The sequence below is a fragment of the Vulpes vulpes genome, chromosome 11 (genome assembly GCF_048418805.1).
Source record: "Vulpes vulpes isolate BD-2025 chromosome 11, VulVul3, whole genome shotgun sequence".
Lineage (NCBI taxonomy): Eukaryota > Metazoa > Chordata > Mammalia > Carnivora > Canidae > Vulpes > Vulpes vulpes.
The window spans coordinates 1,687,793-1,710,766 of record NC_132790.1 but is presented as its reverse complement, the minus strand read 5'-3'; the positions used below and the strand labels follow the sequence as shown (position 1 = coordinate 1,710,766).

Below are 22,974 nucleotides of genomic sequence, written 5' to 3'. Positions count from 1 at the left end.
CCCTTTCCTCTTTGCTCCCACGGGCTTTGATCGCCCCTCCCCCCCGCAGGCCGCCCTGTGGGTGGGTCTAGGGCCGTCTTCCCCAGCACAGCACATCGGCCACGGACGCGTGGGAGCCAGCGTGGTGGACTGCAGGATCACGGGCTCCGCAGTAAGGCCACTGGGGCTCCCGCCCTGCTTACAGACCATAAAGCATGCGGCCTGCCACTTACAGTTGTCAGCTTAAAATGAGGATAAAGGGTACAGCTGATGTGACGATCCAGCCACAATGTAATTGTAAAGCTCTTTGCCCGACGCCAGGTGCATATCGAGAGTGTGACCAGTGTTGGGGCGCCTGGGTGGCTCGGTCAGCTAAGCGTCTAATTCCTGATTTCGCTGAGGTCACGATCCCAGCGTCCTGAGATTGAGCCAGGCCTACGGCTCCACACACTCAGCAAAGAGTCTACTTGGGTTTCTCTCCTCCTGCCGCTCCCCCAAGCTGTGCAAGCACGTGCGCTCTCTCTCTCAAATACATAAATCTTTAAAAAAAAAAAAAAAAAAAAGACGGTATGACCCATGTTTAAAAATGGAAGCAGAGGGAAACCTGGGGGGCTCAGAGGTTTAGCGCCTGCCTTTGGCCCAGGGCGTGATCCTGGAGTCCTGGGATCGAGTCTCATGTCGGGCTCCCTGCATGGAGCCTGCTTCTCCCTCTGCCTGTGTCTCTGCCTCTCTCTCTCTATGTCTATCATGAATAAATAAATAAAATCTTTAAAAAAAAAATGGAAGCAGAATCTATATCTTTTCTCCCCCAGTGAATAGGGGAGCACAGCTGGAGGGATAATACTCCATGTTCATGGTAACAACTTCTGCTAAGCGAGTTTACTTTTAATAAAAAGTTATGAGTAAAATACAATCCCCAAAGGTAATCTCTCCACATCCTTCAATCTAGGCGACATTTAAGAGTATGCTTCATGCGAGGGGTGCCTGGGTGACGCAGTTAAGCATCTGACTCTTGATTTCAGCTCAGGTCCTGATCTCAGGGTCGTGACATGGAGCCCCGCTTGGGTCTCCGCACTCAGCAGGGAGCCTGCTCCAGAATCTGTCTCCTTCAGGGTGCTGGGCGGCTCAGTCGGTTAGGCGGTTAGGCCTCTGCTTTCAGCTCAGGCCCTGATCTCACAGACACAGGGCTCAGCAGGGAGTCTGCTTCTACCTCTCCCTCTGCCCCTCCCAACCCCCCTCTTTCACTCTCTTAAAAAAAAAAAAGGCATGTTTCATGCCAAGCACAAATATAGGCAAGGGAATAGCTAAAGACATGTTGGATGAGATCTGATTCCCGCCCTCAAAAAGCTTACCAGCAATTCTGAGCATGAGGCACTAGAAATATAGGACCATGACATCCATGGCTGATTGTGTTTCACAACGTATTTGACTAATGTGCATTTTCTCAACAGTGTATTAAACCATCAAATATTTAAAAGACTATGTACAACCAATGTGGCTCATTTAGCTAAAAGAAGTAAGAGTTTAAGGATGTTATATTTTATAGACCTCGATGAACCCTGTAACGCTTACTACTGCCCCATGTTAATATAGCGCAAAGGACGGTTACAGGTCCGTGCCCTCTGGTTCTGGGAGAACAGTTATTGCCGTCTGGAGCACTGTAAGAATCTAAACTACTTACGCAGGAAAATTTTAAAATCTGGGTCATGAACAAATGTGTAGCAAAATCATTGTTTGCACTATGCTCTTTTCAAAGATTTTATCATGAAGTACAGAAATCACTTGTTTAAAATGTTGCAAATTTAGTTAAGACTGACTTCAACGAAATCACTACTGATTTTTAAAACCCTTACTGATTTAAAATAAATTATCCAGAGTTTCAGTTATTCTTTAGTTAAAAAGAATGTCACGGAACCAAAATGATTTTGCTAGACACTTGTCCATGACCCAAATCCTTTTGTCATAAAACACTTATTTCATGAGATTCTTAATCTACATCTACTTGCATTTGCCAACATCAAGACAGATTTACTGCATCCCATTCTCTTTAGGGGCGAGTAGCCACAGACCAACAGAAATGGTCTCCTTAAGCCAACAACTGGAGCAAGCCCCCCGAAGACAAGCAGGGACCCGCGGCCTCTTACCTCCTCTCATCAGACTAGATCACCAACAAGCATCCTTTGCCGTGCTCTCATGGATAGTTCAAATTCAAACAAAACCAAGAAAACCCACCATGATAAATTTTGGTTGCTTTTCTTATTTTCTTATTTTTTCTTATTTTTTCTTTTCTTATTGTTTTTCTTATTTTTCCATTTCCATTTAACAAACGGAGGGAGGCTATGTCACCTAGGTGGCAATATCTAATGACTGTAAGTTAACTACGCTGTAACAACAAATCGATCTATGTCAAGAGTCTGATTATCTTCATCCAAGAAAGTGGCATCCATCCTCTTACCAGTGTCCAAATATTTAATTGGCTGTCTGTAAAATAATCAATGCCTACTTAAATATACTGATTCTTCAAACCATCGCTGAGACTTTAAAAAGGATAATATTGAATTTATTATTGTATCAGAATAGAGTTTAACAGAAATCTATTTCGATCATTGTGTGAAATTTTCCAAGTGTCATTTATGAGCGAAATGCTATTACTGGAGATAGTCTTTACAGATATCAAAGGGCAAATCTCTGGATTATGCTGAGTATTTTAAACTCTAAAACTACGGCAGGTGATACATTACGGAAGGGCTTCGATTGTTTCTGTTGTGCATCCCGAACAATTTTTCAACAATTGCAACCGTTTCGTTACCTACCCACGTCTCTTAAGCGCTCCTTTATTTCTTATGTTAACACAATGAGTTGTTTTCCTAAAAACTGGTCATTTAAGCCAAAAATGTCTTGTAAAGCATGGAAATGAAAAGGTGGAACCTGGCTGCTACATAAGACACCTCCTGTAGAAACATTTCTAATTAGTGTGATGAATCTGATAGTTTACTTTCTAATGAATCAGCTGTACCTCCAACAACAGAAGGGCACGTAAGTATTTTTATTATAGAATATCCAATTACCCTGTGATGCCATTGTTATTCTAGAACTTCTCTGGGAAACGTGGAGCGGTTAATATTGTTTAAGGAATGCAAAGGGATAGAATTTTAAAGCTGGGTGACAGAGGCTTTAGGAGTAAGGCGCTGAAACTATGCTGTCCCCCCTCCCCACCCCCAGGGATTTTAAAAGGAGCCTCAAACTGCCTATAGAGACATGGGAATTTTACTCTACTTGACATAAGGCCCTGGGCAGAATTAATACTTTCAACTTCTCCTGGCAGAGGGTTTTCAATTCCTTGCAGAAAATAGACACTTTCAATTCCACAAACCCCTACTTGGAAAATGAAACAGAATTTCCCGTAATGTTGCTGCCGTGAAATAAAAAATACTCTCACGGAAACTTGTCCTCTCATCTCCACTCCTGCTGTAGGGCTCCAGATGCAACGCCTATAGCAAAAACCAAACGCAAACGAAGACCCGTCTTTGCCAGCCCTGCTTAGACCTTCCCATTTCATCCAGCAGGCCTGATGCTCACGTGGACAGGGACAGTGATCCCTTCCACACCAGGACTGCGTGGGGCTGCCTTGCAAAGAAATGTTTTTCTTTCAAACGCTAAAGCTTTTTTTTTTTTTTTTTTTAGAATCTAATGTTATTTCCAAAGTTGGCATAAGTGCTCAGTTAAAATAAGGAAATGTTAAATTGAGAAAGAGAGACCGCAAGAGAACTCTTCAGTGTCGTTCAGTCATGAGCTTGGTTGGCTTCCTGCAACCTCAGGCCCACGTATCACCCCCTGCTCTAACGAAGAGCATCCCCCAGTCACACTGCGCGAGAACGGAGACCTAAGCCATTACGTCAAAGGTATAAATTATGGCTCAGAGACAGCTCCAGGCACTGCTGGGCATGGAAATGCTTTCTGAGCAACCATGTTGTTCCAAACAAACTAAATGCTTAAGAGGCTAAAGGACAGTGGAGGCAATTATTGGAAGGAAATTTCTCACTAGGCCAGAAAGGAATAATTAAGTCTTTGCACGCTAAATCACATCACTGGGGTTAACAATGAAGTAATCAAGTGTAAATGGTGACAAAGCCCATCTATAGGACTCATGAAAGGAAATTAAGGTTGTGGGTAATCTAGACTATTGTTGCTTAAATACCACAAAAATTAGTCCCTAAAACTTCATTCATGTACCCTCTCTTTACACAAATGTGTGTGCTTTTTGTGGGAGGCAAGAAATTGGTTAATCCAGCAATTAAGGCAAATATACTGAATCATCAGAAGTAAAACACCACTCAGCTACTAATTCACAGGCAGAGATCCAACATCATCCCCATGCTACTTGGACTATACCAAGTGCTCCGAAACCAAATCCCTCAATGGGACAGGCATCGGGGCTTTACTCCAATATATGGCTATAACCACTTAAATGATAAACCCAATGCATACTTTCTATCTTATCTTACACTTTTCTAAGCTGCAGGTCATAGAAGATAATTATCTCTCTCTCTCTCTCTCTCTCTCACACACACACACACACACACACACACACACACACACACGGAGGGGACTTAAGGAAGCTGGGGAGAGAGATGGCACATGCATAATGTCCCAACAACTGCTCAATAGCAATTGAAACTGGCTGTGTTCTAAGGGAGCAAAATAATGTTGACCTAAAAGCCAAAAGGCTGGATTCACTTGCCATTTGCAACAACGTAGATGGAACTAGAGGGTATTATGCTAAGTGAAATAAGTCAGTCAGAGAAAGACAAATACCATATGATTTCACTCATATGTGGAATTTCAGAAAACAGATGAACATATGGAAAGGGGGAAAAGAAAAAAAAAAAAAGGAGAGAGGGAAACAAGCCATAAGAGGCTCTTAAGGATAGAGAACAAACTGAGGGTTCACGGCGGGAGGTGGGTGGGGGTGGGCCAGATGGGGTGGGTGTTAAGGAGGGCACTTGTGATGGGCCCTGGCTGCTGTAGGTTAGTGACGAATCCCTGAGTTCCACTCCTGAAGCCAATACTGCATGTCTGTTCACTGACAAAACTTAAATTAAAAATAAACATATAAAAAAATCTAGATTCAGACTTTTTATTCTGCAACCTCAGTTTATCGTCTCACTTCAGAGACTCCGTTTTCCCCTGTTATTTAAGGAGTGAGGCCGGGGCGCTTGGGGGGCTCAGTGGTTGAGCATCTGCCTTCAGTCCAGGACGTGACCCCGGGGTCCCGGGATCGAGTCCCAGGTCGGGCTCCCCACAGGGAGCCTGCTTCTCCCTCTGCCTATGCCTCTGCCTCTCTCTGTCTCTCATGAATAAATAAATAAAATCTTAAAAAAAAAAAAAATGAGTGAGGCCAAGACAAAGATTTCTCAGGACCTAAATTGATTTGGTGTATCTGTTGTTGTTATTGTTATTTTTAAAGATTTTATCTGAGAGAGAGAGAGCGAGAGCGAGCACATGTGCACAAGTGGGGGGGGGGGGAGAAGCGGACTCCCCACTGAGCTGAGAGCCTGACTCGGCTGCTCCCAGGGCCCTGAGATCATGACTTAAGCCAAAGGCAGACGCTTAACCGACTGAGCCACCCAGGCACCCTGTTGCTGTTTTTAAACGACTTCAGACTCATCAGAATTTACCAAGCCAGTACAGAGTCCTGTGCATCTCTGAGCCAGCTTTTCCGAACGGCAGCATCTTACATAAGCATAATACATTAGCTAAACCAGGAAATTTACTTTGGTTCACTATTAACTACTGACCCTACTCAGATTTCACCACTTCTTATGTTCACTCATTTCTTAATCACACGTACGGATTCACGCGGTCACCACTGTGATCACAAGGAACCGCTCCACTGCCGCAACGGCAACGCGGGCACACGGCTCACCTGAAATGAAGCCTGGGTGGAATGGAGGCCTCCAATTCCTCCCGGCAGAATGTTTTCGATTCCTCGAAGCAAACAGACACTTTCAATTCCAAAACTTCCACTTGGAAAAGGAAATAGAACTTCCCATCATGTGCTGCCGTGAAATCAAAAAAAAAAAAAAACAACAACTCTCAGGGAACGTGTTGTCCCCCCCTCCGTTCCTTGCTGTAGGCTGCAGATCTACTCTACCTCCATAAAAACGAAGCAAAATGAAACAGAGACGCGCCTTTGCCGTTGCTCCTGCACCACTCCCTCCTGCTCCCGCTTGAGGTCACACCGCTGCCCTCCCACCTCTAACCCTAGCAACCCCTGACCTTTCTCCATTTATAGAATTTTGTCATTTCTATAGTGTTTTAAATGAAAACATCCAGCATAACCAACCTACTGAGATTGGCTTTTCCACTCAGCATAAGATCTTTGCAATCCACCCCTAAGACTTTGCAATCTACCCCCAAGAGCCTTGTAATCTACCCATAAGAGCCTTGCAGTCTATCCCCAAGAGCCTTGCAATCTACCCCCAAGAGCCTTGTAATCTATCCATAAGATCCTTGCAATCTACTCCTAGGAGCCTCCTTGCAATCTACCCATAAGATCCTCCTTGCAATCTACCCATAAAATCCTTGCAATCTACCCCCAAGAGCCTTGTAATCTATCCATAAGATCCTTGCAATCCATCCCCAAGAGCCTTGCAATCTACTCCCAAGGGCCTTGCAATCTATCCCCAAGAGCCTTGCAATCTACCCATAAGATCCTTGCAATCTACTCCTAAGAGTCTTGTAATCTACTCATAAAATCCTTGCAATCTACCCATAAGATCCTTGCAATCTACCCCTAAGAGCCTTGCAATCCATCCCCAAGAGCCTTATAATCTACCCACAAGATCCTTGCAATCTACCCCCAAGAGCCTTGTAATCTACCCATAAGAGCCTTGCAGTCTATCCCCAAGAGCCTTGCAATCTACCCCCAAGAGCCTTGTAATCTATCCATAAGATCCTTGCAATCTACTCCTAGGAGCCTCCTTGCAATCTACCCATAAGATCCTCCTTGCAATCTACCCATAAAATCCTTGCAATCTACCCCCAAGAGCCTTGTAATCTATCCATAAGATCCTTGCAATCCATCCCCAAGAGCCTTGCAATCTACTCCCAAGGGCCTTGCAATCTATCCCCAAGAGCCTTGCAATCTACCCATAAGATCCTTGCAATCTACTCCTAAGAGTCTTGTAATCTACTCATAAAATCCTTGCAATCTACCCATAAGATCCTTGCAATCTACCCCTAAGAGCCTTGCAATCCATCCCCAAGAGCCTTATAATCTACCCACAAGATCCTTGCAATCTACCCCCCAAGAGCCTTGTAATCTATCCATAAGATCTTTGCAATCCATCCCCAAGAGCCTTGCAATCTACCCCCAAGAGCCTTGTAATCTACCCATAAGATCCTTGCAATCTATCCATGGCATGTCGCAATAATTTCATCTTTTACCGCTGTGTACTATTCCATGGCATTGATATACCAGTTGATTATGGCACATCGATTTTATTCTTTTTGTGTTTTAATCATCACGATAGGGTGAGGAGGAACTTTTACGTCTTCCAATAAATGGCATCTTAATCAGTAATTATCTTAATCACCCCGTTCAAGCCTTCTCCGACGGCCCTACTTAAATAGCGAGTCCCCTTCACCCCCCCGTTATTTTTTTCACAGTACTTAATACTACCTGACCTCATGTTTATCGTATTTATCCCTTCACGGTCCTCCACCACCACTACCCCATCCCAAGCTAGGTAAATCACATGAGGGCAGGTGTGCGGTCTCATCACTCTGTCTCCAGCACCAAGAACAGTTCCTAACACATGAAGCACTCAGTCAAGGTTAAATTAATTAATTTTTTGAATATTGACTTATCTCAATAATTACCATTTTAAAGTTGAAAGACCACTGATCTCATGAGCCATTACACAAATAGTGGGTCTCAAAAAACAGTGTTGAACTGATAAAATTACTTGTATGAAACCTTTTAATTCACCTCCACAAAACAACCATCTCCTACAATTTCAACAAAGAACTGGACCCATGAAAGACCGTACAAAAACACAAGGAAAGAGCACAGAAAATTTTACATTTGCCAAGTGCAAGCCACAAGCAACTCAAGTCAAAAGTCTTTTTAAATGTTAAATGTTTAGGACCACCTGAGGGGCTCAGTGGTTGAGCATCTGCCTTTGGCTCAGGGGGTGACCCCGGGGGCCTGGGATTGAGTCCCACTTCGGGCTCCCTGCATGGAGCCTGCTTCTCCCTCTGCCTGTGTCTCTGCCTCTCTCTCTCTCTCTCTCTCTCTCTCTCTGTCGCTCATGGATAAATAAATAACATCTTTACAAATAAAAAGTAAATGTTAAAGGTTTATATACTCAAAGAAAAGACCGTCTTTCGTGTTAATGTGCTTTATTTTGTTTATTTTGTACTTTGTTTTAACATACCCCGGAGGGTTACCAAGTTCTAGGTAAGTCATTCAATTAAATATAAGTGGACTTCTGCTCTGCTACACAAAGAATTTAAATGAGATCAACTGTTTTCAACTGGTCTTTTTTTTTTTTTTTTTTAAGATTTTATTTACTTGAGAGAGGGGGCAGCACGCACAAGCAGGGGGAGGGGCAGAGGGAGAATCAGACTGCCAGGGGAGCAGGGAGCCTGACACCCCGGCTCTTTGTCCCAGGACCCCAGGATCATGACCTGAGCCAAAGGCAGATGCTTAACCAACTGAGCCACCCAGGGGCTCCTGTTCTCGATTAGTCTTAAAAGAAGTAGACTAAGGAGGGAGGGAGAGCCTGAAAAACATATGCAAGCATTTGGTGTGACGATTTACGTAACTGAAAGGTTTAGCAAATAATAAATAGGTATGGAGCCTATAAACATGTAAATGTATGTCCTGGGATTGGGGAAGAGATGGACTTTTTGTTTCCTAAATCAAAGGAAAGACCTCACCTCTTTGCTGAGTGGCCCATCACACACAGAAGCGCGTTAGCACCTCTGTACCGATGACCCGTAAGATTTGGAAGGTGCACGTCTATATTCCCAGGGGCGGAGAACACTTCAGGCTGAGAACAAAACAGACCTAACTTCTCCAGACCTAATTCCTCATCTGTAAAATGGGCAGTTCATGATATCCTTGACACACAAGCCGGATGGATGCCTACATCCAGAAAGAACACCAAAGAACACTAGCATACAACCCCTCGACCACATAATCCCGCTCTGAAAAACTGAGATCCAACACCTCATCTACAAAACCCTGTTGGTGACCTGTGTGCCCTCTCTCCTGCAGCTTCTTCATCTCTAAAATGGAGCGAGCAACAGTGTGTGCTTTAGAGGGCCATTAAGAATATCAATAACAACAAAAATAAAAACATTTCTTAAAAGCATTAAACAGCACGTAAAGCACTTCCCATAGAATACTTGGTAACTCAATAGCATTTATTATTATTAGCATCGAAGTTAATAACAAGATGACAATGACGGTTTATCTGAACGGAAAGACAGACCATAAGGAAGACCAAGACCACACTGTGAATTGAATGAAAAAGGGAAAAAATGCTTCCAAGAGAAAACCTTTAGGGTCGCCAAATAACTGTCCAGCGTGGGGCTGGCTGTCACCCCATTCAAAGTCAAAACTGTGGCCACAGAGTCCATCATGAGCAGCCCCGCTGGTAAAGAAAAGGGCACAGAGATCCAAATAGGAGCCCATTCCAGTCTGTAAAATATTAACAGCTTAATAAACATCAGCTCACACAATCAACAAACACAGTGCTCAAGTCAACTAAAGAGTACCAACTAAATTAATACCAAGTTGACTAAATGAAATGCCTCGGGGGGAAAAAGGCTCATGGGTGATTCACTTTTATGCTGACTTCCCTATAAAAACATCTTCAACAGGAGAGGCAGGAAATTCCAGTGAGTGCAGGGGAGCACTATATGGAAACCATCATAGTGCACACTTCACTTTTTCATTTACTCCAGGGTTTTGGTTCAAAGCAGCATATTCAGAAATTTGTGCTTTAAGAAGCAGAAAAGTGAGCATGCTAATGGATCCTCATAGACCATGTAAGCGGACGCCACAGAAGAAAGAAAAGGTAAGCCAAAATGCACACAACTGCTATTTATTTTGCTGACATAGAAAAACACCATCAACAGAGAAAATGCGAAAGCTTTTAAGCGAAGAAGTACAAAAAGCAAAGAGATGGAGATGTACTTTTCAAAAAAAAAAAAAAATTTCTGCCCTGAGTAAAAGGTAATTTTATGCAGTAAATAGTATTTTTTGTAAGCTTCTCCTAAATCAACTCCGTCTCCCACTATCCATACACACGTGGGTGCTTTTGCTGGATGCTTTCCCTTCCGTTCCGATCCGATCCTTCCCCCTGTGAAAACCTGTAGCTTCGCCCCATTTCGCTTCTCTTTTCACCTTCCCCTCTCCTAGTAAACTTGTCAACTAGCCAAGCAAACTGCAGGAGGCACAAACAAAAAGCCAACACCTGAGCTCCACAAACTCCCACCCACGAGCTGTGGGACGCTGGAGCACGTCACTGAGCCCTTTCACATCTCCCTACACGCAGCTCTCAGGCGGGATCCACGCCAGGGGCCTGGAATGATCACCCCGGAAATTAGAGTTCACACGTGGAACACACCCGGTACACAAGGAAGCCCAGCAATTCCTCACCAAACTCCCATTTTTTGAGCCAGACTTTTCCAAACATGGACATGCTAAAAAATGCAAACTTTCGTCACCATGAGCACAGCGCTCCACGCTCCACGTCGGGGGCATTTCTCCGCAAGGCCTCCACCGGGGGAAGCACAGCAGCTGTCAGATACCAAGAAGGGAGCCAAGGATTCTCCTCCAGGGCACCTGGCCGGCTAGGCCGGTGCCTGGTCTCGGAGTTTTGAGCTCAAGCCCCACGTCGGGAGTAGAGCTTACTTTAAAAAATTACAATAATAATCCGACTCCTTTAAAACGTACAGGCATTTAAACAAATTCGGTTTTTAACACCTTTTGCTATTATTTCATACATATCACACTAACAACAGGTTGAAACTATAAGTAATTAGTAATATCAAACCTTGCTCCAGCTCTAAGATGTCAACACCTAGGCCAACATTTTATTAACATACACTTACCCTCTGACCCAGGATCTCACTCCTAGGTATTTACAAAAGTGAAACAAAAACCTATGTTCACACGAAGTCTCTATGTGAATATTAATATTGGCTTTATTTATAATTGCCCAAAACTAGGGACACCCGGGTGGCTCAGTGGTTGAGCATCTGCCTTTGGCTCAGGGTGTGACCCCGGGGTCCTGGGATCGAGTCCCACGTCGGGCTTCCTGCATGGAGCCTGCTTCTCCCTCTGCCTATGTCTCTCATGAATAAATTAATTAATTAATTAAATATTTTTAAAAATAATAATTGCCAAAAACTAGAAAACAAAGCAAGTGTTTCTCAACTGGGGAATGGACAAATAAATTGTGGCACGGCTATATCATGGAATGCTGCTCAGCGATGAAAAGGACTATTATTACATAATAGCATATGTCCCACACGGTGCAATCTTAAAAGCACCATGGTAAGGAAAGGAAGCCAGACACACAAGACTACATCCTGTTTCACTCAATCTATAGGACATTCTGATAAATGCAAAACAATGTAAGAGACCCAAGGTAGAAAACAGTTCACCAGCTGCCAAGGGCTAGGCGAGGGGAGGATGACCAAGGACATGGATGGAGAGGAGGAATGGAAATGTTCCAGATCTTGACTGTGAGAGTGCTTACGTTACTTTGTGTGCTTCAATATTAGCAGAGCTGTACACTAAAAAAGGGTATATACTGGGGCCCTTGGGTGGCTCAGCGGGTGAGCATCTGCCTTCGCCCCAGGGTGTGACCCCGGGGTCCTGGGATCAAGTCCCACATCAGGCTCCCTGCAGGGAGCCTGCTTCTCCCTCTGCCTGTGTCTCTGCCTCTCTGTGTGTGTGTGTGTGTGTGTGTCTCTCATGAATAAATAAATAAAATCTTAAAAAAAAAAAAAAAAAAAAAGAGGAGAGTGCATTTTAAAATTGAGAGATTTGGGAGACTTTTCCTATGAATTCAAAGTTATGAAAAGTGAGTTAAATAGTCAAAGAAAGAAGATGAAACACCGAAGATCAAACTAATTTTTTATGATAAAAACAGGAAGGCACTAAAAGAAAAGGGAGGACCTCAAAAAGACTCACTTGCAAAGAGCCATGAAACCTAAGGTTTTGAAAATGTAACCTTCCAAGAGACAAATAAAATGTAAAGATAAATCAAGACTACGATGATCAAGAACTAAAGGAATTACACTTAATAAGAAAATGTGAAAGGCAATGATGGCTCTTAGCACATTGTTTTTACAGCTAATGTTCAGTAATGACACCAAGAACCATGAGAAATACCTTCTAGATAAGATGTACGTTGACATTTCAGTCTTTGGCTCTATCTGGGATAATACAGGAGCTCATTTCCTTTTCGGTAAATCAACTCCTGTCAAAACCAGCCCACATGTCTGAGAAACAATGAAACTAGAATTTCAGGCTGGGGTAACTTGGCTGGAAAGGACCCTGACGATATATATGCCATTATCTCCACCAAAGTCATGCATCTTCCCATCCTGAGACGTCACAGGCTTTAGTTTTTTCTCCTTCCGGAATGCCACCTGGGCCAGGGTGGTGCCAAGGGCAAACTCCTTTAACACAGAAGACCTGAAAAAGACAACAGTGGATTCACCCCCGTTTTTCACGTTCTCGGCCTCTCCTGCCACACCTGCGGGCCCACACCAGGCCTCCGCGGCCTGGACCCAGATGCCACAAGGCAGAGCCGCCAACCCCGGACAGAGTGCCCGGGGGAAGGCCAGTCCTAGGCCGCAGAAGCCCCGGGGGCCGCCGAGCGTGGCTACTAGAAAATGCTCCGCTGGGCTGGAGCTGACAAGAAGGCACACGCAGAGGCACACGGTCCTGGGGCCGCTCCACTGGGGACCGAGCCCGCGCGCCCAGCGTGCGCATCCCTCGCGGACACAGCATCCACACGTCCTGCACTTGCACTCGCACTCACACGCGGCCACGCAAGCTCCCCCGGGGAAATCCGTGATCGAGTCGGAAACCCACCACGGAACCAGGCCACACGAACTTCATTCACGCTGGTGTTAGAAACGGATCCATCCGAAACACAAGGTTCGCCTTTCTAGGATGCAACAGGGAAAGCACAGTCGGCCGCTGGCAGCACATCCCGCGGGGAGCACACGACGTGCCAGGCTGCCGGGAAGCACGAAGCCTTCTGCTGCACGCCCTCACGGCCCCAGACTGTTCGCGAAGGACAGGAATGAAATATTCCATATGTTTTCTTTGTCAGTGACACGGCTATTGAAAGCAAGGCCACGGCAGTCTCCCCGCGGCGGGCCTGGGTCAAGCTATTCATGTGTAACCAGGCAGATGTCAAGATGGTAATGGGAAAAACATCTCAAACATTTTTTTTTTTTTTAAAGAAAGAGAGACCCAGGGTAGAAAATGCACAACTGTATTGGAGACACTCGGCCCATCTAAAGCGGCTGTGAGCGCTGCTACCCGCTGGAGCCGCCGTTGGGGCTTTATCGTTTGTTCTCAAATCAGGTCTCGGTCAAAGCCCAGGAAAGTTCTTAAAGTTCCTGAGAACGATCTGACTGTGCTTATTAGCAAGAATGCTGCGTAACTTCTTAAAAATACAGAAGATCTTAAAGAATGGACTTCAGTTCCCAAATTATCCACAAAACTTGAGCATTAATATCAAATGCAAAAAAAAAAAAAGACAGAGGTATCCAAATATCCAATAAAATATCTTCTTTTTTAAACTTTATTTATTTATTCTCTCTCAACAGAGAGAGAGAGGCAGAGACACAGGCAGAGGGAGAAGCAGGCTCCATGCAGGGAGCCCGATGTGGGACTCGATCCCGGGTCTTCAGGATCAGGCCCTGGGCTGAACGCGGCGCTAAACCACTGAGCCACCGGGGCTGTCCTAAAACATCATTTTAAAAGTATTTAAAAAGTTCTCTCATAATCTGAATATTTCTAGAAATGAAGTGATATGAAGAAACAAGAACGCGCCTAAACTGTCAATCGCGAGAGTCAATCTTACATCCCCACCATGGGGAAGGCTTCGAGAAAGTAGGGCAGGCAGTCGTCGGCATGAGGCTTAATGAGAATCCCCACTGTTCCAAAGGCTGGAAGGAGAGAATTCGTACCTTAAGATCACACTGACGGGGAGCCTGGGTGGATCCACCGGTCGAGCACCCGACCCTTGGCTTTGGCTCAGGCGGCGATCTCTGGGTCCTGAGATCGAGCCCCTCATCAGGCTCAGCATGGAGTCTGCTTGGGATTCTCTCCCCATCTCCCTCTGCGCCTCTCCATCCCCAAACAAAATAAGACATTCTTAAAGATCACCCTGCCGCTGCCTAAGGTCGCACGCCTGTTTGCTCTGGGCAGATCCGCTGTGTGCCCTGCCAGGGCAGCACCCTTGCCCTTGACCAGCCGCCTCACGAAGACACGGCCAACCGCAGAGATGCAAGATGCAGAGAGCAAACACAATTTCCCCTGAGCTCCCTCCTCTGCAGAAACTGTAACTGCCCCCCCCACCCCCGGGGTTTCCTGGTAAAAGGGGAATAGCCCCTCCTCCGAGAAGGTATTTTGGTGAAAGTGTATATACTACTCTTTCATGGGTTTCTGAATGAAAGAAATCTGCCAGCTAAGTAGACTGTTTGCTATTAGCACAAGGGCTCACTTGTCAAGTCGACAACAGGCTTTGGACCTGGCATACATTCCAGGAACCAGAGAAACAGGCTTCACACACACACACACAACTGCTTGATCACTCCCGAAAGAAATGACCACCAGTTGGGTCCTTGCTGTCAGTCAAACGGGTCATGCTGCGGTTTCCTAGGTGTGACCCTCAGGGGCAAAGTAAAGGCACCTCTTTTTGCAGATGGAAAAGTCAATGTTCAAAGTGCTTACATTACAGTGTGGTGCCCACCCTGATTTGGGAACTCAGGGGGTCTTGAGTCTTTGGGCCAGACTCTCAAAAACAAGACCATTTTGGAAGGCCTGCTCCTAAAGATAGGCCTATAAAAAATAAAAAAGACTCGAGAATAGCGACAGAAAAAGCTGGATTACATGACCATGGACTGAAAGTGACCTTGAAAAGAACAGAAGGCCAACAAGAAAATCTTTCTTTGTTACAAGGATAGGAAAAATGTTAAGATTTAAAAAAAAAAAAAAAAAACTAATCAAATGAGATGAACTAGTAGAAGCAGCACAGAAAGGATAAAAACTGAGATCATGAGAAACTGCTAAATATCAGCAAAAACACAATGTCTAGTTCTGAAAACATGATACTAAGGTATCTGAAGTGGATTAAATTTACTTGATAGTCCCTTAATTTTTTTTCTTAAGTTGTATTTATTTGAGAAAGCGGGTGAGCACAAGCAAGGAGGAGAGACAGAGGGAGAAGCAGGCTCCCCACTGAGCAGGGAGCCTGATGTGGGGCTGGATCATGACCCGGGCCGAAGGCAGACGCCCAGTCTACTGAGCCACCCAGGGGCCCCATTCTCTTCATTTTGATCATATTTTGTAAGAATTCTGTGTATGCTTCCATTTATGTGAAGAAAGGAGAACCTGCAGAGGATCAAAGGGCAATTATCACTTTGGAAAATGCAAAGACTATGTGAATCAAGTGCCGAAAACACCAGAACGTGTGAACAGTCCTCAAGAACATCAAGAAACTTAAAGGTCAGTCAACATAGTTCTCTCTCCCTCCAACTCCAAAAAGGCTTGGCAGGCTTCATTTTTTTATTTTTTTAAGCAAACTCTATGCCCAACATGGGGCTTGAACTCCCCACCCTGAGGTCAAGGGTCGCACTGTTGGCTAACTGGACCAGCCTGGTCCCCCAAGAGTTGGCCGACTTCAGAACAGAGATCCTCCGGTATAAATTACTCAAGAAGAGCACGTGATCTTTTCCGGAGAATTCCCCCACAGAGAAGCAGTCTTCCGGGATGGCTCCCACACAAGCAGGGTGACGCTCTAGGAACAGAGCGGTGGCCACCGGGCTCCTCTCTCCTGGGCAAATCCTGTCTGCCAAGCCCTTCTTGGATAACCCACATGGTTTCTCCAAGGCCCTCTTGACATTTTCTCTTAGGAAAATGGGGAAAACCCAGAAGTCAATCAACAACACAGCCCAATCCCTAGAGTTTCAGAGTAAAGATAGCCCACTTGGAAGCATACGCCCTAGCCTGCACCTTTAAAATGAGAATCATGGGGCACCTGAGTGACTCAGTCGGTTAAGCTCCGAACTCTTGATTTTGGCTCCGGTCATGATCTCGGGGTCACAGGGTTGTGAGATCCAGCCCCCCATCGGGTACTCTGCTCAGCTTGTGAATCTCTCCTTGACATTCATTCTCTCTCTCTCTTCCCTTCTCTGTGCTCCACACACCCCCAGCCCCCACCCTGTGCTTGAGCTCTCTCTCTCTCTCTCTCTCTCTCACAAATAAAAAGTAAATCTTTAAAAATAACAAGAACCATGATGAAAGTGAGAATTGGCACATCCACCTATCTCCCTAGGAAAGCAGTTGTAATCAAGTTCAGGGAGGCTTTGATGTCACCCACATGTACTAAGTCACCGCCTGCAGCTCACACTAGGAACGACTGATAGGAACTTCACAGCCTGAGGGGGTATGGGGAAGTGGGACCCAAGCAAACTGGGCTCATTCCTTGGCCCTGCCTAGTACAGCTCCAAGATAAAGGTACCATCCCCCAGCCAGATTTATGTCCCTCTTCTTAGGAGGGAAAATTTCCCCAAATAAAACCTTAAAAATGTACAGGACTGGGGAAAATTTAATTCCTGAATTTTCTGTGTGAGGCTCTGAAATCTGATTCAAGCATCAAAAATATTTTGTTGTCAGCGTACACTAAGATTTCCATTCTTTCAACGGTCAACTTTATGTTTATATGTAAGACTGTTAAAAGAAAAAAAAAAAGGCTACATTCCATTGTAAAAATAGAGGAAAAGAAAAAACTAGCTAAAGGGGCTTATATAACCTTTTATTTCTCTTGATTTCTAATACTCAAATACAAATTAAATATAAAGGATAAAGCATCATTAAATAACTTGAAATATATTAGATATGCCTCCCCCCCGCCACACACACACACACACACGTTTCTCACTCGTACAGACATCAGACCAGCCTGGGATCTAAATGGCCCAGCTGCCTCCCAAAATATCTATGGTTTATATTTCCATACAAGGCTATTCTTATATTCTTATGGGCCAACATGTTGCCACGGGGCGGGGGTGGGGGTGGGTGGGATTCAATGCTTTCCCTGTATGGCCTTTCAGTACAGAAAAGCTGGGAAAACCAGAAAAATACATTTTTCAAAGATGTTCGCTTCTTGGACCTGGACTGTTGGAAGGGCAGTCCTGAACCTCGACCACTTGCATCTCAAAAAAAAGATGCCCAATGCCAAACCTTGCTGCCGGCTTAGTGCAGAGCCAGAGGACCTGGCTACCGTGTTCGGCAATTAAAATATATAATGGTATCAAAACAAGCTTTAGAGAGTGTAAACAACCAAGCCAAACATTCAGAGTTTTAACTGCTTGTACATGACACAACACACCTCGCGACACTTTAAGAACCTTGCTAAAAAAAACAATGCCAGCCATACGCAGTGTTTAAGAACAAATACTTGGTTGGGGCCACACACCTGGGTGGCAGGTACCTTTGGCTCAGGTCATGATCCTGGGGTCCTGGGACAGAGAGCCCCACACGGGGAGGGAGTCTGCGTCTCTCTCTACCCCTCACCCAGCTCTCTCTCGATCTAATAAATAAATAAATTAAAAAAAAAAAAAAAAGGAACAAGTATCTGTGGAGGGAGTGAATCCAGCATAGGCTACTACATAATTACGTCTTGCCATTTAAAAGGGGTATTTGAGTACTACCTTGCTAAAGTCTTCAGAAATTGAGGTTATTAAATGTCTATGAACTATAAAATCATGATCTGTCTCTTGCTAAGGCTGATTTCTAAACTCATTTTGGAACTCACCCAATTTCAGACCATAAAGGTGCTACGTGGCCTTCAGTTTGACCATCAAGAATTCAACACAAAAGGAACGCCCAGAAAGGCAGATAAATCGGCCCTTCTTCCTGTAAGAGTACTGATTTGCTAAATGCCCTAGTATTTTCCTTTTTTTCTCCGGCAGAACTTAAAAATGAAGCTCTGAAAAGAAAACTACAGTTCACTTAACAAAGCTAGGGAGGGAAAGGAAAAAGTCATCCATAGTCTTTCATACACAAGAAAAGCTGCTGGCATTGCCAAAACCCTGAAGCTGCCCGAGACAGTTAGGGCGAGCTAACACCTTCCTAAAGCCAAAACCTTGAGATCTAGCTTAGAAAATTAAAAGAGCAAAGCTGTCTTATCAAGAACACTGGGTTATAATAGTCACATTTTTTAGAGTGAAAGGCACATCTGGCAGGGTTTAACTTTTAACCCAATACACCAACAAATAGTGCACTTTTATGGAAATTTGTATATTTTTTATAGAGAAACAGTGACAGCCAGTCTTAGGAAAAAATTTCAATAAATCACCAAAGGATTCATTCTAGAGCCCTACCTGCTTAACCGTTTACACAGGTTCAGAGAAACTCAAAGCAGTGAGAGACATTTGCCATCATCCAACCCAATATCCATCATTTATTGATAAGAAAAAGTGGGAATGAAAGGACAGGCACAAACAGGGAGACCAGAAACCAAAATCCAAACTTGTAGCTGTTGGTACTTTCACTATTTTAAAGATGACTAAAATAAGAATTTGAGAGAGAAACTAAAAGAGGCCAAGAAAATGCCTAAACTTGCCTGGATCCACCTACCAGTACAAAACTTTGATCTTCCCTAAGAGATTAAGCTGTCAAACGTTACCTTACAATTCTAATGGTAAGAGCCAAGGGCCTGGACACTAAATGCTTGTGATACCGTAACTGTCACTAGCATTTAATTCGATTGGAAATCATAAAACATTAGCGGTTATTGCGAAATCTTAAGGAGCCTCGAATAAGAGATTTATGGGTTCAAGTCCCGGGTTTTGTTCAGATCACACCCGGCACACTGCTGCCTTGTGAGGCAGTGAGCTCCCCATTCAATGGAAATATTCCAGTAGAGCTGGACGGCCGGAGAAGTCTCCTGGGTGGGTGACACATTCCATAATTCAGACTATGCTTCCCTTAAGCAACCGAGAGGATGCAAGAAATGTATAAGAAAAAAAAAAATCTAATTCAAGAGAAAGGAAACTCTTGGCAGTTAGAGTTGTTTACTTCCTTGTGGTACAGGTGAAGAAACCCAGGCCCCGAGGGGTTAAGCATGTCACCTACTCAAGGTCACTTGTGTGATTTATTGACAGGTCAGGAAATCAGCTCTCCAAGTCCCAGCAGAACGCTCTTTCCTTTGTATTTAAAGAGAACCCAGCCAGTAGTTCAGCTGGCTTGCAGAATAAAGGATCTAAACGTAAAGATACGGGACGCCTGGGTGGCTCGGCGGTTTGGCGCCGCCTTTGGCCCAGGGCGTGATCCTGGAGTCCCAGGATCGAGTCCCACGTTGGGCTCCCTGCATGGAGCCTGCTTCTCCCTCTGCCTGTGTCTCTGCCTCGTTCTCTCTCTCTCTCTCTCTCTGGGTCTCTCATGAATAAGTAAATAAAATCCTTTAAATAAATAAATAAATAAATAATAAATAAATAAATAAATATAAAGATATTCAAATATTGGCCTAACTTAGCACAAAATGCACTTGTCTGTGATATTAATGATCTCTAGAAAGACAAACTACACACTGACATTGAAACTTGAAGATTCTAATTCAGAAATCAAGAGATGTCAAAATCGTACCCTCAAAAACTGGTGCAGACCCTTAGCCACTGATGACTGACCGGCCAGAGAATACAGCAGAGGGTGAAGGAAGCAGAGGAAAATGCTGGCAAATGATACTATGAAGGGAAGAAAAACGTGTCTGGGGTAGTGAAAAAAATACATCTTGAGGAAGAATCTGAGATGCTGCTTCCAAAGGAAGAAAACAGAAGAGATCGTTTTTACAAAAAGACCTCGGAGCCTCTCGGGTGACCCTCAGTTCTTTTTTTTTTTTTTTTAACTTTTATTTATTTATGATAGTCACACAGAGAGAGAGAGAGAGGCAGAGACATAGGCAGAGGGAGAAGCAGGCCCCATGCACCGGGAGCCCAACGTGGGATTCGATCCCGGGTCTCCAGGATCGTGCCCTGGGCCAAAGGCAGGCGCCAAACCGCTGCGCCACCCAGGGATCCCGACCCTCAGTTCTTTACAGAGAGCTCGGCCACCGGCCCCAGTGCACGGGACCCACGCGCGGTGAAGGTGGGAGAGATCATGACTAATTACATGGAAGCGAGGACGTTGAGTAACTTTCTGTACAGTGTCCAAATTACTGAAACAGAATGATTTTCTTTTCCGAGCGTTAAGCCATACCCACAGGAAACAAGCGGGGCTTTCTACCCTAGGAAGCGCCTTAGCTAGTCATGCATTCTGCAACAAGTCTCCATGGCAAATTTCCTAACACACACTTCTAAACACAAAGAACTCCTCCTCCAAGTGAGTGGTAATGAAGAGGCTTGTGCAACCTCACCCAGAACGAAATTCTGTGCTCCTGGGATCTTTGACGAGAGGATCATAACATGATCGTCACCTTGCCATCCTAAAATTATTAAGAATCATAAAAATCATAGAACTTCTGGAAGCTACAGGCAGGCGGCCTTAGATATAATCTTGTGAATCCAATTACTTCATTTTTCAGACGAGAAAATCGTTAACGCTCCTCTCCCCACCCCCACCCCCCAAATAAAAGGGACAATAACTTGCCCGAGGCCACAAAATTACTTCGTGGTTGGTAAGGACCATGACCACGGCTCAGACCCACCATGGTCTCCATGAAGCCACAGGCACAGGCTGTAATAATTGTAAAACCGGTCATGAGACATGCTCCAGGGTGTGGAGACCTGTGCTGCTCCGGATCCACGGCACCCCACGGCGAGGCAGCAACACACACACCAGGGGCCACACGTGCACAATCCTCTCCCCCGGCCTCCCCCGCCACTGGGCCTTCATCTCTTTCTCTCAAGACTCTGGGCGCGCAGGTGACCAAGAGTGACCTGTTTCCATTACTATAGGAATAACCTTGAATCTCTTTGATAAAATAAACTTTGGAATTTTAATACCAGTGAGATCACTTCCCTTAAAACACCCCAGGGTGGACTGTGACAAGCCAGCGTATTGTGACACAGGACTGAGAACTGCTCTTGCAAAATATAAATAATCAGTACAGGTGCAGCCACCAGTGTGAACACGGGGATCCCGTCAACAATGCTGGGGATTACGTCTGACTCTGCCCCCAGACTCGGATAAAGCAGCTTTCAGCAGGAAACAGACACTGTTGGACTGAACAAGTTTAAACGAGCCTACAGGAGGAGCAGCAGTATCCTCTCTCTGGGGCTTTCTCAAATCTGGACAAAAGACTAAATGCTGAGAATGCTGGATTTGGCAATCCTGTGTGGGAATGGCGTCTGAATTCCAAGCCCCGAGTCTGCCTTCCGTGTGGCCTCCAGTTATTCTCTACTCGCTGCAGCGTTTTCAAGGGCCCCCTGTGTACCAGGCCCCGTGGACCGTGGCCCCAAGCTGAGCAAAAGCAAATCTGTGCTCTTGCCCGGTCCCAGGGTCTCCAAGGTGGGATGCAGACATCCCCAGGGGAGCCGAAGAAACCCCATCTACCACTGAGCCAAGAGAAGCAAATAAAAGAACTTTGATTCATCAGCCTCATCTGTTTTGACGTGTATCTGCGTCTGTAGTTTTCCGGGTAACAGGCACGGGTGCGCAGGCTCCGGAAATTAGGAATCGGCCAACAAAAGTCCGGGACCATGGGTCTAGCCCCTTGGTGTGTCACTGTGGCTCACTTAAAGCTATAATGGGGCAGCAGGTCAGAAGTACTTGGAACAAGATCCCAGGTGATCCCAAAGCAATGGGAGGGTGCACACCCACGGCCCCTGCCCGGCCTCATCTCGGCTTTGGAGATTCAGCAAACTAGCTGCTTTCTCAAAATGCAAACCCACTGCCCTTGAAACGCCCTTTAGGTGGGGCAGTCCCATAATATAGGCTTTTGAGAATGAAATGAAGAGTGCTGAGATGAAGTAAGGGTCGTGGGGATGTCCGCTCGCTGCAGCTGCAGGTCACGGAGAGCACACCTGCTCCCCGCCACGGGCACTCTAGCCTGGAGGGCGCCAGCCACGGGTTTCCCAAGCCTCGAACACTGAGTTCTGTTGGGCGCCCAGTGGGCACCGAGGCCCTGTGCTACCCCTGGTGAGTCCTAAAGATGCTCTGCAGACAGGAGCGCGCTCATCAACGTGTGATCACTTCTTCGTGGTGTTAGGGATGGGTGTAAAAGCCCTTTTAATCCCTGGACAAGTCTCCTCATCAAAACCCGAGGAATCGGCTAGACAAGGTCTCTCCTCCTGGTCACCACGGTAAAAACATGCTTTTCTAGGACTAGAGAGGCTTGAGGGACGTCAGGCAGCGGCGCCTCTTTCCTGCATGAATTCCTCAAGCTTCGGGAGACAGGAAGGAACAGCCCCCTGCCCCCTACCCAGGCCTCGGGCCTCGCTTCCCCGCTCCCAGTCCCACCTGCCCACTTACAATGTACCTTTTTGGGGGGCAAGTCGCTCTTTACTGCAAAAGCGATTTTCTTTGGTAAAAAGTTAAGTTCCACTCTAGGGGAGGGGAAGGACTTGAAGCCCGTAAGTGACACTGGAGGCAGGAAAAATAAAGGGGGGGGGGGGGGCGGGCGGTGAGGCCGAGGCCGGGTCGGGCCGCAGGGGCCGCAGGGGCCTCCGCGCAGCCACCGGGAGGCGCAGCAAGGCCCGGGCTGCAGGGCAAGGACCCGGCGGCCG

General features: G+C 45.6%; 1 protein-coding gene across 1 annotated transcript in view; it reads right to left on the bottom strand.

The window, feature by feature from the left end:
- The window catches only part of LGR4 (leucine rich repeat containing G protein-coupled receptor 4), a 101,002-nt gene that overhangs the window by 77,008 nt on the left and 1,020 nt on the right, over window positions 1–22,974 (bottom strand). The window lies entirely within an intron of this gene.